Genomic DNA, 14,601 nt, shown 5'->3' with positions numbered 1-14,601 from the left:
ATATACATCGAACAGATGATAATATATATTGACGCGCATACATATTGGATACATATTATTGCCTGTTATAACTTGTTTATTTAGTAAGCAATATCGCCATATTTGTTTTAGCTATATGTCGAACGAAAATTAAAAACATAATTGCTTGTTTCTATTTTATTAACAAAGTTCAAAATTACGAGGAGCGTGCAATAAGTAATGCCCCTGATCCACTCTCAGTTGTCTGATCTAGCTGAAATTTTGCATGCGTAATGATTTATATCTCTACGGATTATGTGGCAAATTATAGCTCTGAACTAATCGTGGTTTCTGTTTTACAGGTGTTTGAACGGAGTCAGGTGTGAAATGGAGCCTTTTGAATGTCGAGCAGTGATCCGGTTTTTGTATTTGAAAGTACGCACACCACAGAAGACTTTTGATGAAATGAAAGAAACTTATGATGATAATGTCCCATCATATGAACTTGTAAAACGCTAGCATCGTGAATTCAAAGATGCTCGGAAGTCTGTGGAAACAGCTTCCAGACATGGTCGCCCCCTTCTGCCATTGATGAAGCATCTGTCCGTCAAGTTGAGGCTGCCATTTTGGAAGATCAGCGTATTACTATTCGCCAAATAGCCCAAGATGTCAAGAGTAGTACAGGGTCCGTGTAAACTATTATTCATGACCATTTGCATATGCATAATGTCTGCCAGATGGATTCCCAGGTTGCTCACACCATTCCAGAAGCAAGAACGCGTCGAGTGGTCTAGGATGAATTTGGAGATTTGCCAAGAAGATGAGTCAAGGTTTCACAAAAGACTGATTATACAGAATGAAACCTGCGTCCATCACTATGATCAAGAAACCAAAGCCAAGTCAATGCAGTGAAAGCATTGGACTCACCACCTCCAAAGAAGGCAAGGGTGCAGCTCTCCGCTGGCAAGGTCATGCTCATAGTCTTCTGGGATCATGACGGAATAGTGATGACAGATTTCCTGGCAAAGAGTTCCACAATTACAGGAGCCTATTATGCTTCACTTTTGAGGAAATTAAGAGAAGCTATCAAAATCACGAGGCAGTACAAGATCAGCAAATATATCCTCCGCCTGCAGGACAACGCTCTAAAACACAACTCGCATGTCGCCAGATCAGAAGCACGGCCGTGTGTGACTTTCACCTCTTCCCAGCCATGAACGTTGTTTTTGAAAAAAAAGTGTTTTCCAGATGATGCATCCTTGATTTCTGACTTCACGTCGTGGTTGGAGGACCAACGTGGGATGTTCTACAAAAACGGCTCCAGAGTTGTATCAAACGATGGGAGAATGCATAACTCTGGGTGGTTCTTATGTAGAGAAAAAACTAATAACTGTGCCAAGTTTCGTTGCCCTACTACTTTGGGAAGTGAGTCAGGAGCATTACTTATTGTACGCCCCTCGTACACCATAAAAAGCATTGGAAAATTCAGTTGAATCTTTTGTTTTACACCCTGTGATTTGTTTTAGTGCTTCCACTCGCTTTTTATAGTTGTCCACATGTTTTACACACTGCTCCCCTATTATTTTACTCCATTCGTCTTTGCATGATTCCTCTAATAGCTTGATATTTTGTACTTTTCGCTTGTAAATTTTTACCTTCAAGTATATCATAAATTCACAATTTGATACAAGTGAAATAACTTGATCAATTAAGAGTACTAATATAAATATTTTCAAACTATTCTTTTGTAAGTTTTGTGCTATGTTTGCAATCATTTTCGTGTTAAACCATGAACTCTCGATTATACCCTAATGAAGTTGCAGATTCTTCAAGGTTCATTACTAAAATCATCTTGTGTACGTTGCCATTAATAACTTGTAACTCGCCGGTGCTCTTGAAGAAAGCCATTCCCATATAATAAAACCATCCTAAACTTGCTTATTAAAGACAGTGCCATTTTTCCGCCAAATATTTGTCACGGCATTCATTCATAATAGTTCAAATTACAGATTAACTTGGCCCCAAACTGCATACATATATTTAATTAAATTTCGACAAACTTTACTCGGCCTCGACATGTTTGATTTTTAGTAAAGGTTATCTTAAACGAAGGATTGTAGGCTACAAAGCTATGCTAATAATATCCTTATTTACATTAATTCACATCTCCTCGATATCAGTTTTGATTTTAGAACGCAAAATGAAGATTTGTGTTGCATATTTTTATTTCGTCTTGTAGTACTCCCATTTATTTTCCTCGATCTTCTATTTCTTAGAAGTTTGTGTAGCGTCGCCATACCTCTAATAATTTCTGATGATATATCCTAATGTATTTACTACTAGAATTTTTCTTTGCTAATTTTCCGGTGACCTTTTCATATTTTCTGACATTCAATTATTCTATCTCACAGATCCATGAATGATTCTTTAATTTTGAATTGCAGAATATCTATAAATATAAAAGCGAAAATGTATGTATGTATGTATGTATGCATGTGTGCTCGCTTTTTCTGTGTGTCTACAAAAAAACTTCTTTCAGAGAAGCGGGCTGCGGTTCACAACTTTTTAAAAGTTTTATATCACATATCGTAATATCTCACAGTTAACAACGAAGCTCGCCTGTATATTTAATTTGCTCGATTTCGGGAAGATAAATAATCAATATTTGTCGCTCGCCGCATGTGGCTTAGTCTTTTTCCTATAACATCTTGGGTGTGGGGGAAAAAGCGTTCAGTAATAAATAAAAAGTTGACCTCATTTAAAACGGGAACCTGCTAAATCCAACTAATTAAATAAATTCAAACTTGTTTCCGCTAGCATCTCGCGGCGGGGCAATGGTTAACTTCACACGTTTTTTTTTCACACTTTAATTTACAACTTTGCCTCAACGGTTCGGGTTCGATTCTCATACTTACTTTTTTTAACCCCCCAACACACCTCCAAACACCCGGGCAACGCCGGGTACCCCTCGCTAGTAAATATATAAAAGTGAGATGATGAGAACATCGTCTTGTAAACAATTTTGTTGTTCCCTTATTAGTCAGGGATTGTATTCAAATTCTATCGAAAATATGAGTCTTTTAAAATAAAATAAAAGCCTCGATCGGAAATTTAACAAAATATACCATATATCCAATACTTCTGTGTGACAAAAATAGATTTAATCTTGTGTTTTTAATATTTCTTTTTGCAAACAACAAAATGAGTTTAACGAGATATAAATCTTAGAATTTCAGGCAAAATGGCGAACATAAACTTGTTTTAACCGGACTAGTGTTCTCATCTTGAATGTTATTCGTGGAACGTGTCGGTCCATGTGGACTTCGCCTGTCACATGGCATGTTGGTTTAGATTTGGAAAGGAAAGGAGAAAAGTCGTTGGCTCCGTAGATATTTTAGTATTCTTAGAGTAGGTCTCTGTTTTTGGTGGCAGTTTCGTATGTGTGAAAAAATTAGTTGACAACTGTAATCATAACTGTAATAAACAAGATTTATAACAAAAAATAACACGTATCTAATAGTTGTGCGTGTTACTGTAACTTTGTATGCATTAATATATTCAAATCGTAGTGAGTTATTTTAACTTGAAAGACTGGGAATAATATATCATCATTGAAGCTATTTGTAGACGATCCCCTTAGGAGTTAACGTTCCGGCCTTGTTACCGCTTGATAAGGAAAACTAATTTAACGGTAAAACGATGGGTGCATCAGTACACAAGTGTAAAAATTCCATTTCCTTCAGAACTTGTTGCTAAGACAGCTGAACTACTTAAGTGAATTGGGCCATGGTTCCGTAATATCAAGGTTAATACACTTGCTACTCAAAGTCTTGTAAATGAGTAGCAATGAAGAGAATTGCTAAAACAGAAATTAAGCAGGTTTCGAAGAGGTCGCCTTACTGATAAAATATTTTCGGTTATCGCAAAAGGTATTTTATGTTATATCAGGAATGGTTGATGATCGATACAAGAAGATCCGATTATTTGATTACTCTCGCATTTTATGAGATAAGCTAGTTCGAGGAAAAATAAGACGCTACTAAACAGCATGCATTTTATACGCTACGACTTACGTACGAGATGAAATTCACCTGTAAAATAAAACGAGAGGTGAGTAAATTTTTCATAGTTGGGTTAAAACAAACACGTTCATCCTTAATGCATCTCAGTCGGTTTGAAAATAACTATTTTCTCTGCTGAAGATATGTTTTGGTCGATTTGTTTGCATAGAGTCTAGTTCCGCGCTGTTTAGAGTAGAGTTACCAAACCGGTCAAAATATCAGACATGGTGTAACCAAGAAATGGTTATATTTGTATACAATGCGTGACGAGGCGAACGTTATGGAGTACCAAAGCAGTTCCGTAAGCCAACCATGCACTTTTATAGATGCCAGAGAAAGAGCCGCGTCGCGTCAAAATGACCTGAGCTTGGACACAGGGACGAGATGTGGGCACCATACTCGCCCCTGTGCAAAAGAAAAACTAACTTGCCATTGCTAGGTCAACAGAATGGTTCATAACGTATTGATTGAGTCAGGGTTCACATATTTTGAAAGTTCTTTTGTTGACGGAAAACAGAGATGCTCACCGGTGAGAGAAAGAGTACGACAAACAAAGAAGCAAGAAATATCTACCTACAGGCAGATAAGGGGACACGCGTAGTGATGTAGAGTTTTACAGTAATATTGACATGCCTTCCCGTACTGCGTTATTCCGCAATATATTGTAGTCTAAATTATACTGCATAAAAGTTATGTATAAAATTATTTTTATAATAGCTTGGATTATGTTTAATATTCAAAAGTCAAATACCATTGCTCATTTTTGCTCCAAACCCAATTATTCATTTTGCACGCATCCCTGTCTTATCAAAGAAACTACTATTTATTTTATACGCCGGGCCCAGTTGTTTGTGCGATGATAAAACTTCTCAAACGCACTTTTGATGTTAGGTTGTGTAATGCGTTAATATTAATCAAAATCGGACTATTCCTGTATTTTGATTATGATTGTTCGTACTTATCGGAGGCATACCGAGACATAATCTATGTATGAAGAAACCGAGATAAATGAAATATTTTTGTGTAAGTTTTTAATCGGATCAGTTGTAACAGAGACAATAGGAAACACTACTTAGGCACACAAAGTGTTTTATATATAAGTATTGACCTTGTCTTTTGACCTTGACTATTTCAGTGACGGTCAGTATATTGGCGGGGTTTCAACTTTCGATTTACAAAAATTGAGGTATGTATCTGATGTGAAGTAATCACCATGTAAAATCAATGCCTGGTCAAATGAATATTTTTAGTAATTAGTGTTGAGAACTTCTTCGTAAAATATGATAAAGTAAAACGCCGATAATATTTTGCTAATCTTATGATTAAGGCAGCGGTTTGGGTATTTTTGTTTATATACACACACACACACACACATATATATATATATATATATATATATATATATATATATATATATATATATATGGTAGAGAGGTTGCAGGGAAGGAAAAGGGCATCATCCACTAAGTCACGTAGTCCATTTTGTAATCAAGGCAAGATAGGATATTTTAGCAGCTCCAGCTGTGTCAGCAGTACTCCATCCTTGGACTTACTTGGCTCATACAGATAGAGAATTGCATCAGTACTGAGATATCTTTTGGAGCGGTACAAGGATCCCACTATTTTACGAGCGATCTGTGCAACAGACTTGATGTACGTGTTCCATTTCAGATCAGAAATAAATGTCAAACCTGGAAGCTTGTCAAAACATGGATCCTCCTCAAGACGAGAGCCATCCATTTACATTGATGCCAGATGTGGATCAGAGCGTTGGTGCTGTAAAGATAGGAGCTTGATTTTTGATGCATTAAAAGTAACCAGCCACTTCTTCCACCACTGTACCACGCGCTCAAGATCAGAGGAGAGAGAACGTTGTCATTTACGCCTTTGATGTGGTGCCATAGATGGTCGTGTCATCAGCATAGATGTCAACGAATGTGTTTTGGGAGATCATTGATGTAGATCAGGAAGAGATAAACTTACAGCATAATTAGCGTCCTAAATTATGAGATGAAAAAATGAACTAATCTCTTAGTAAAAAACAAAACAGCGCTGCTTTTTGGGGTGTTGAAGGGAATATCAGTTAAATTTGTTTATGATATACGGTAATTTCTGGCCACGAAGTGCGTGCTCATTTTACGTAAAAAGTGATTCCCGCTTTTTGAAAAAGTATTTCTTCATATCATGAAAACTACTTATCTGCCCCAAATTTAAATGACATAATCGTTTTCAGCACCACCGAAAACCATTAAAAGTCGTCATTTTAAAGTTTCTTGAGGAGTTCGAAAGAAACTTGATATTGACCAATATATATATATATATATATATATATATATATATATATATATACATATATGTATATATGTATATATAAATATGTATATGTGTGTGCATATATGTATATATATGGAAAACAACAGATGATTCCTTGAAAAATAAATTATTGGTACTATAGTAAATTCGAGAGCGAGTTGATGCAGTTATTGCAGGTGATTAAATAACTTACTGATTAGATGGTTTTCTAACGAATGATAAAAAATATTTTTTGTATAGTTTTAAAGGTTAAAAACTTCAAAGACTATATATATATATATATATATATATATATATATATATATATACTAGAAGATGTACCTAGCATTATGCTTGGCATAAACGTAACGTAAATTTCCTTAAAAATATAAGTAAATAACGGAAAGAAACTGTCATGTGCATGCGAGTATTATGTCTTTTTCCAAACAATTCACTTCTCGTAAGCAAAAACACAAAAACAAAAAAAAAACATACTCAAGCTGAGATCGACATCAAACCTTAAAGACAGTGAGTCACATACAATAACAATTAGACCAGGTTGGCAGGATATTTTAAAAGTGTTTTCAAACCGTATGAAACAGTTGACAAACAGCTAAAATCCGAAGATCATCAAGTACGAATTTTTCAATTTTGACCGCTTGGCAGCAGTGTTCCCGGATTTAAACCGATTAAAAGGTTTTCCACATGTCTGAATACATTATATGCAAAATCTCATGTCTTTAAATCCAAACTTCGTTTAGTATATTAGCGTAGGTTGAGAACTGTCTTCACGCACACACATTCTCACTTTTATAGATATATAGATTTTTAATTTCAGATATTGATTAAATATCAATATTACACCGTTCAAATTTAGATAGATCTAGTGTTTCTTTAGTATAGAAATATTTCTTCAGGGATAAATTAGTAAGGACTTCGGCATTCTACTATAAGTTCTAAGCTAGTGCTTGTCCAATTGATTTATTCAGAAAATATGCAACATTATCTAGCTCATGTTAATAAAGATTCTCTAAACCTATTTACTTTTCAAAACATGTGTATCTATTTACTCCATTCACACGCACAAACACGCACATACACATTCCATGACTAAAAATAATGAATTTTCTACATTTGACAACTAAAAACCAACTTATGAAAACATAAAGACGTAAAATTTTCTATTATAATTTTTATATTTCGAGAGGTTTATTAATAATAAAAGGTAAATGAAGTTTAAACCGCTGAGATAAACTATACTATCCGAATATGTGTTACATTCATTCTTTTTCTTTATGTATACGTCAATTCGCTCAAATTCTCCTTACCGACCGACAAAGAACACCGTTGTAATTTGGATCTTTGAACAACTATCCTCATTTATAGTGATAATCACAACTAGTGTTGTGTATGTGTGTGTTTGTGTGTTCGTGTGAAATGTTTATTGCGACTTAGTTCGAGAGATGAAAATTTATGATAAAAGGAGAGTTTAAATCTAAAAATTTCAAACTATATTTTACAAATTTAATACCGCATGAACACATCGAAACTCACAAGCATACATATATATATATAATATATATACATATATATATAATGATATAATGATATATATATATATAATGATATATATATATATATATATATATACAGATCCAAAATATCACGAAAAATATTAATATCTACATACTAATATTCTTACTTCCAGACTAGTACACATGTATAAACAAATATGTATGCGCACATGTATAAACACACTCATAATAATATGTATATATAAATCGTATATACATATATGTATATACACATCGTAAAAATACAGTGACGTTCATGCATTTACATATGCAACAATAACCAGTAACATGATGCAATTGTGAGCATTTTGTGAACATATGTATTAAACAATAAAGATTATATGAGAGAATAAGTAAATATACAATTCTGAATAGAATTTTTCTATCGGCTTCCGACTTCTATAAGTTAAAATTGTAAACCCATATGATTTTTGATAATAGTTACATTACGAAAGATGCCTATTTCTCATCTCAGCATATTCAGTTCAATATAATAAATTCGAGCATAAAATAATAAAATGTATTTCTATTCGTACATGATTAGAGATTTTCACAAGTCATAAAAATTAATATCTAATGACTCGTTAGAGATGCGATGCTTTTTTGCCTGAAAATCCCGTGGTTCGCTTCGATCCAATCGATCCTCTCAGACATTGTATTTTCCCTCGTTAGGGCTTTTGTTTATGGCCGCTCTCTTGACTGAAAATATTACCAGGCCCATCATCGGCAATTTTGAACTATCTCAGGCTGACTCTGTCTTTTTATTTTGCAGCGAATATGAAGTAAGTAAACACGAAATCCATTCTCCTAGCACAAAATAACATAAGAAGTTAATAAATTCATCTACTTTTTTGTGAAACCTTATAGGGGATGCTGTTGTAGCTGTTATTGGGGAAAGAGGAGTAGCGAGTCAAACTTTTGAATAGAGCTTAAAAAGAGATAGTGCTTTAAAATTATCTTGTGTGGATGAAGCTGTACTCGTGGGTTGCAATGATTCGTTAGCATGCAACATTGCAGGGTTCACACCAATCAACAAAAGCAGTGAGCTTAGCAGTCACATACGAAATCGGGTAAATCTTTACTAATACCACACAAATTACTGGCGCAAAAGCAATACCACCATTCTTACCTCATTGATTTGCGGTTCAGTGCCTGACATGCCTTAGCTTTACACACGGTGAACCAAAGATGATTATAAGATGAGAGATATACATATGGAGTTTCTCTTAGATTTTTACTAGATCACTCGTAGCTCGGTTACCACTTGGTCTCAAACCTGTTCGACATGTGTAGGCCTGCCAGCAATAGGAGTACAAAAATGGCATAATTCTGACATTGACATTTTCCCGAATATCGCAAGAACAAGGCCGATAGCCATTAGTCGCGTGCTCTCGTATAATGAATGAGTGCGTGAAAGTAGGATTGACATGAAATTCTTAAAGATAAACTAAAATGACCGAAAAATGGGTTTAAATGACTTAAATAAATAAAAATAAATGACGTAGAATGATTTTAATGAACTTAAGGATGAATTGAATGACCTTAAGAATGACTTGAATGCTTAAAAATTACTGGACTCCTTCAAAAACAACTTGAATGATCTGGAGAATTACCTGAATGGCTTTGAGAGTAACTGGTTGCAAAGTGGGTGATCATTTTACATTAAATTAATGCAGAAAAGTGATCCTCCACTTTATATCACAATAAGTACAGCATCTACTAAGAACAGATACTACACTTTGATCTTGGCCAAAAGGCCAAGAAAAGCTGTATTTATTTGCTCCAACACCGAGCAAATTAGGCACAAGGCCGATTTTTAATTTGAGGAGTGAAGGGGAAATCGGGGCCAACACCCCGGGGAGTAGGGAGGCTGGATAGTGACAATTTGTATGAAGGGTTGGCATTTATTTGCTCCTCCACCGAGCAATTTAGGCACAAGGGCGATTTTTAAAGTGAGGAGTGAAGTGAAATGGGGACCAACTCCCCGGGGAGTAACGGATCTGGATAGTGACAATTGGTATGAAGGGTTGCCCCTACATTGACCAAGGTCTTATATGTGGGGCTGCCCCCACATATGGTCTTTGCTTGTAGTATCAGCCGGAACAGATACTACACTTTGAGATATTAAATTCTGTATTCATGTTAAAAATACATTGAAAATCAACAATGAACAAAAAACTTAGGCACATGGCCAACTCAAAAGAGGGGATTATGTGTGTCGTTAGTCATCCTTGTCACTCCAGAACTAAACAAAATCAAAAGTTTCTCCCAGCTAGTATCTTTCATCATAATACCACATTCACCCTTTCATACTGGGGGACATCCTACTTAACTCCCAATTTTTAAAAAACATTTTTTATTGACGTGTAAAAACAAAACAAGATAACAATAAAAATAGTACAATAATTCATTTGTGTCGAGGGCGGGAAAAAAGGGGGGATTAGTAGGACCCTCCCAACCCCGTCTAGTTGATAGACTGCCCGTTCCACTAGGTTTGTAAAAGTAACCTGGCTTCTGCGGGTCAGTCTCTAAGTGGGGATACCCTCTAGATGGGGGTGAATGGAGAAAAGAAAATTTTGTGGGTAAGGAATGGGGGTTAGTTTGTATTTCTTTCTCTCCAAGATGAGTGAAATTTAGAGGAGGGGGTGAAAACAAAAATTGCAAGAAAGAGGGGGTGAGGATCTTGGAGGCTTCCTAATCAGGGAGGGATGGAGCACACACTCAGCTAGCTGAGAGGCTATTTGTTAAATTTTACTTTACGGAACTGCGCGTTCCACACCTAGGCGGGGAACACGTATTCAAATTTGGCTCCTCTTCGTACACACAGACTTGCTACATGTATCCATATTCTGTCAAATGCCGCGCGATGCAGCCTTCTACTATCACATCTGATCTTCACCCGTAGTTGGTGTTTAAAGAAAGCGATCAGATCCTGATCAGAAAAAGACAACCCCCCCGGCAACCTTGCAGACGCGACGTCCATATCACCATTCTCGCCACGGCCAGGATCGTAACGTAGGCCATTTGTCTTTCCCGGTCCCACGGTGGCCTCACATTGTCCACGACATTGAATACGGTAATAGGGCAAGGATGCTCAGGATGGATGCGAGCCGTCACCTCACTGACATACGACCAGTACCGGCAGAGTTCGCGGCAATCGAAGAAAGCATGATCAGTCGATTCTACGGGCGTTGTCCCACAACGGGGACAATCAGCCAACTCCAAAAACCCAGAACTGCATTGTACGTTGTTGAGTGGAAGTGCATTTCGGGCCAATCACCAGGTCAGAGAGAACTCCGAATTGTTCAGATGACTCGAACCTGGGATCCAGCTCCACGCGGAGCGGATCTCAATCTGCTGCCAACCCAAACGCGCGCATAGCGGGTCGTCAGCAGCCCCCTTCATTAGATCCCTGTGGAGTTCCCTCCGGGTAGCAGTCACAAGGTCGCTGAACCTTGGTAGTCGTTTTAGCGCGACTCGGCACTCTTTCATGTAGGCAGATTCTCCATGCGGCCTGCGCCGGCTCTCGATAGAAGGGTCAAGAACGAGGTCGGGGAAGGTGGCAGTAACCACGTAGTGCTACGGTTGGTCATCCTGCATATAGTGGCTCAGGAAGGCCAGCCTCTCAGCGTCTCGATGACACTTCAAGTCCGACATTCCACAGCCTCCATCACACGGACGTTGAATACAGACCTGTCTGCTCACCCAGTGTCTTCCTCTGTCCCAAAGAAGTGAAGACAAGAGTTCGACGAGAGCTGTTAGGTGTTGTGCAGACAGGGGAAGTACGGCCAGTCGGTAAAGGATGAGAGGAAAGACGTAAGTGGCGCACGCCCCAGCTCTACCCTTTAAGGAAATTTTCCTAGGAAGCCACGAATTGAGTGCAGCCTCAACCATTGCCCGTACCTCCAACCAATTTTTGTCAGGCTGGAGACCCGATCCGAACCACACGCCGAGGTTCGAACCGGGCCATCTGTCCAGCTGAAGGGCGCCGGGAGGTTGACGTTGCTAGTCCAGGCGCCCAACCGCAGTCCTACCGACTTGCTACGGTTTATCTGGGTCCCTGTAATCCTTTCATACTGAGCGAGTGCCTTCGACACGATCTCGATGTCTCTGAAGCTCGACACAAAGACTGCGACATCATCGGCGAACGCGGATACCTTGGCGGCTGAACCACCGGGTATTGCAATTCCGCGCAGGGCCGAATTTGTCTCCCCACGTCTCAGCTTGCAGAGCAGGGGCTCCAAAGCCAGGACATAGAGCAGGGGCGACAGCGGACAACCCTGACGAACCGACCGAGAGATAACAAAGGGTTTCGAGCGCTTTCCGTTGACTTGCACGACGGTTGTGGGCTGTCGATACATCATGGAGATCCACTTGCAGAAGTTCGATTTAAAACCGGCGGCCTCTAAGACAGATGCCAAGAAACGATGGTTGACCCTATCGAAAGCTTTGGACTGATCTAAGTTGATCAGCGCGGCTTTCGTGTCATCATCTATCTATCCCTCTAGGATCGTGCGGATCAGGTGCAAGTTGTTCTTCACAGCGTAGTTCTGTTCCGGTTCAACCAACTCGCCGATAACAACCTGCAGCCGATTCGACAGGACCTTGGCCAAAATCTTCAACTCTGTGTTTAGTAGAGTTGTGGGCCTGTAATCGTCTAACTCTTCCCCACCATACCCGTCACCTTTCCTCAGCAATGTGATCACTCCCTTGGTGACTTGCCCCGGGATGGATCCCCGAGCAAACCAATGGTTGAACACATCCGTCAGAAGAGGCAGAAACATGGGCGACAACCTCAAATACAGTTCGTATGGCAGACCATCGAGTCCCGGCGATCTGTCACAGCTGACCTGCTTCAGCGCAGTAAAAACCTCCCGCTCCGTCACCCGGCCCTCGCAACTAGCCGCTCTAGCCGCCTCGAGGCGGGGAGAGTCGGACAAATAGTCGCTAAACTCAAGGACCAGAAGATCGGGTTGCTGCGTAAAACGCTCCTCGAAATGTTCTCGAAACCCCTCGCAGATCTCCGAGTCGATTCAAGGGTGCGTCCATCTGGATGTCTTACATTTGCAATGTACTTGTCCGAGCCATGCCTAGAAATTTCACGACGCACGTCAGTGGTGGAATTGACTGCTTCATTGCCTACCTTTCTAAGCCTAGATCTGACTACTTGACATGGTGTTGGTGCGGTGTCTGGTGGTGGAGTGGTGTCTGGTGTTGGTGCGGTGTCTGGTGGTGGTGTGATGTCTGGTGTTGGTGCTGTGCCTAGTGTTGGTGCGGTGTCTGGTGGTGGTGTGATGTCTGGTGTTGGTGCTGTGCCTAGTGTTGGTGCGGTGTCTGGTGTTGGTGCGGTGTCTAGTGTTGGTGCGGTGTCTAGTGGTGGTGCAGTGTCTGGTTTGGGGGTGGAAGTGGATTTTTTTTGTTAGGGGTGGTGTATGTTCACAGGGAGTGGGGGCCACCTTTTCTTCCTCTTTTCTTTTGTTTTTCTTTGCTTTTCTTTCGTATGAACCGGGAAGAGGTGAGGTTTAGTTCCTCTCACTCTCACTTGCGGATTCATCCTCAGAGGAGCAGTCTTTTCTCCGCTTGATCCCCGTCTCGATTGGTGTGGGGACTGTTGGTTTTGTTTGCTCCTCTAGTTGCTGATGCAGCTGTTTTTGTTGCTGCTGCTCTCGCTGGTGTCGTTGCTGCTGCTGCTTTTACTGCACTTGCTGCTTTTGCTGATGCGGTAGTTGTTGTTGCTACAGTTGTTTCCGCGGCATTGGCTGCGGTGGCTGTTGTTGTTGCTGCATTTGCAGAGGCTGCTGCCTCGATTTTTGGGCTGGTGGTGGGACGGTGCCAGAAGGGATTATGTGCTTCCGTTTTTGTCTCACTATCGCGCTCCATTCTTCCCCTTTGGCCTCCTGGGTGGTTTGGGTTTTCCTTGGAGCTGGGGTTGGTGCTGCGGTTGCAGGGGTTGTTGCCGCCTGTTTTGGCGCGGGCGCTGTCTCAGGGGTTGTTCCCGCCTTTTGGGTTGTTTGATTAGTGGTTATCATTTGGAAGCAGCTCCTAGCCATGTTGCCCTGCTTTTGGCAGAACCAGCAGTGTGGACGACGGCCCTCTACCACTACCGTTATGGTGGCATCTTTGTATGTCAGCAGCGGTGGTATCGCTTGAACACCCTCCCTCTTCAGCCTCATTGCTATTGTGTAGCAGCCCAGGTGAGTCTCAGTTTTTGACCGTACTGGGGTCACCTGTTCCACCTCACCGTACTGGCTGAAGAGGCATCCTAACACTTCCGCATGTATTTGGGTTGGCACATTAAATACCTGCACCCAAGTCCTTCTCTTGCCCTGGTATTCAGGTATTAGTTTGACTCTCCCATGCTTTATTTCTTGGAGGGAGAGTCTCTCCGCGTCGTCCTTGGTGGGTAGGAGGATGTCCCACACGGCGAAGCTCCTCTGGTACAGGTATACTACCGGGATGTTAAGTTTATGAAGGATCCTCGCCATCTCTTCCTTCTTCATCCCCAGGAGGCGGTTTTCCGGTATATCGGAAATGGCAAAGGACAGGGCTCTGCCCTCAATCACCTCCCAGGCACCTGGTATGGGTTTTATATCTGCCCCTTCTATGTATTATCTGTACTTTGTCAGGTACAGGTCTCTATACTCTTGAGGGAACAGTTGTTTTTCTATGGTCTTCCCCCACGCAGACCCTCTTAGTGGTGTTGGTGTTGGTGTTGG

At 40.1% G+C, this 14,601-nt stretch overlaps 1 pseudogene; it reads right to left on the bottom strand.

Annotated features, from left to right (window-relative positions):
- Positions 1-9,528: 9,528 nt before the first annotated feature.
- LOC145277180 (U2 spliceosomal RNA) lies at positions 9,529-9,654 on the bottom strand (annotated as a pseudogene).
- Positions 9,655-14,601: the final 4,947 nt, after the last annotated feature.

Source organism: Euprymna scolopes, chromosome 5, assembly GCF_053919585.1.
Source record: "Euprymna scolopes isolate OS-2025 chromosome 5, ASM5391958v1, whole genome shotgun sequence".
NCBI lineage: Eukaryota > Metazoa > Mollusca > Cephalopoda > Sepiida > Sepiolidae > Euprymna > Euprymna scolopes.
The sequence above is the reverse complement of the archived record's forward strand: the minus strand, read 5'-3'. Positions and strand labels throughout refer to the sequence as shown.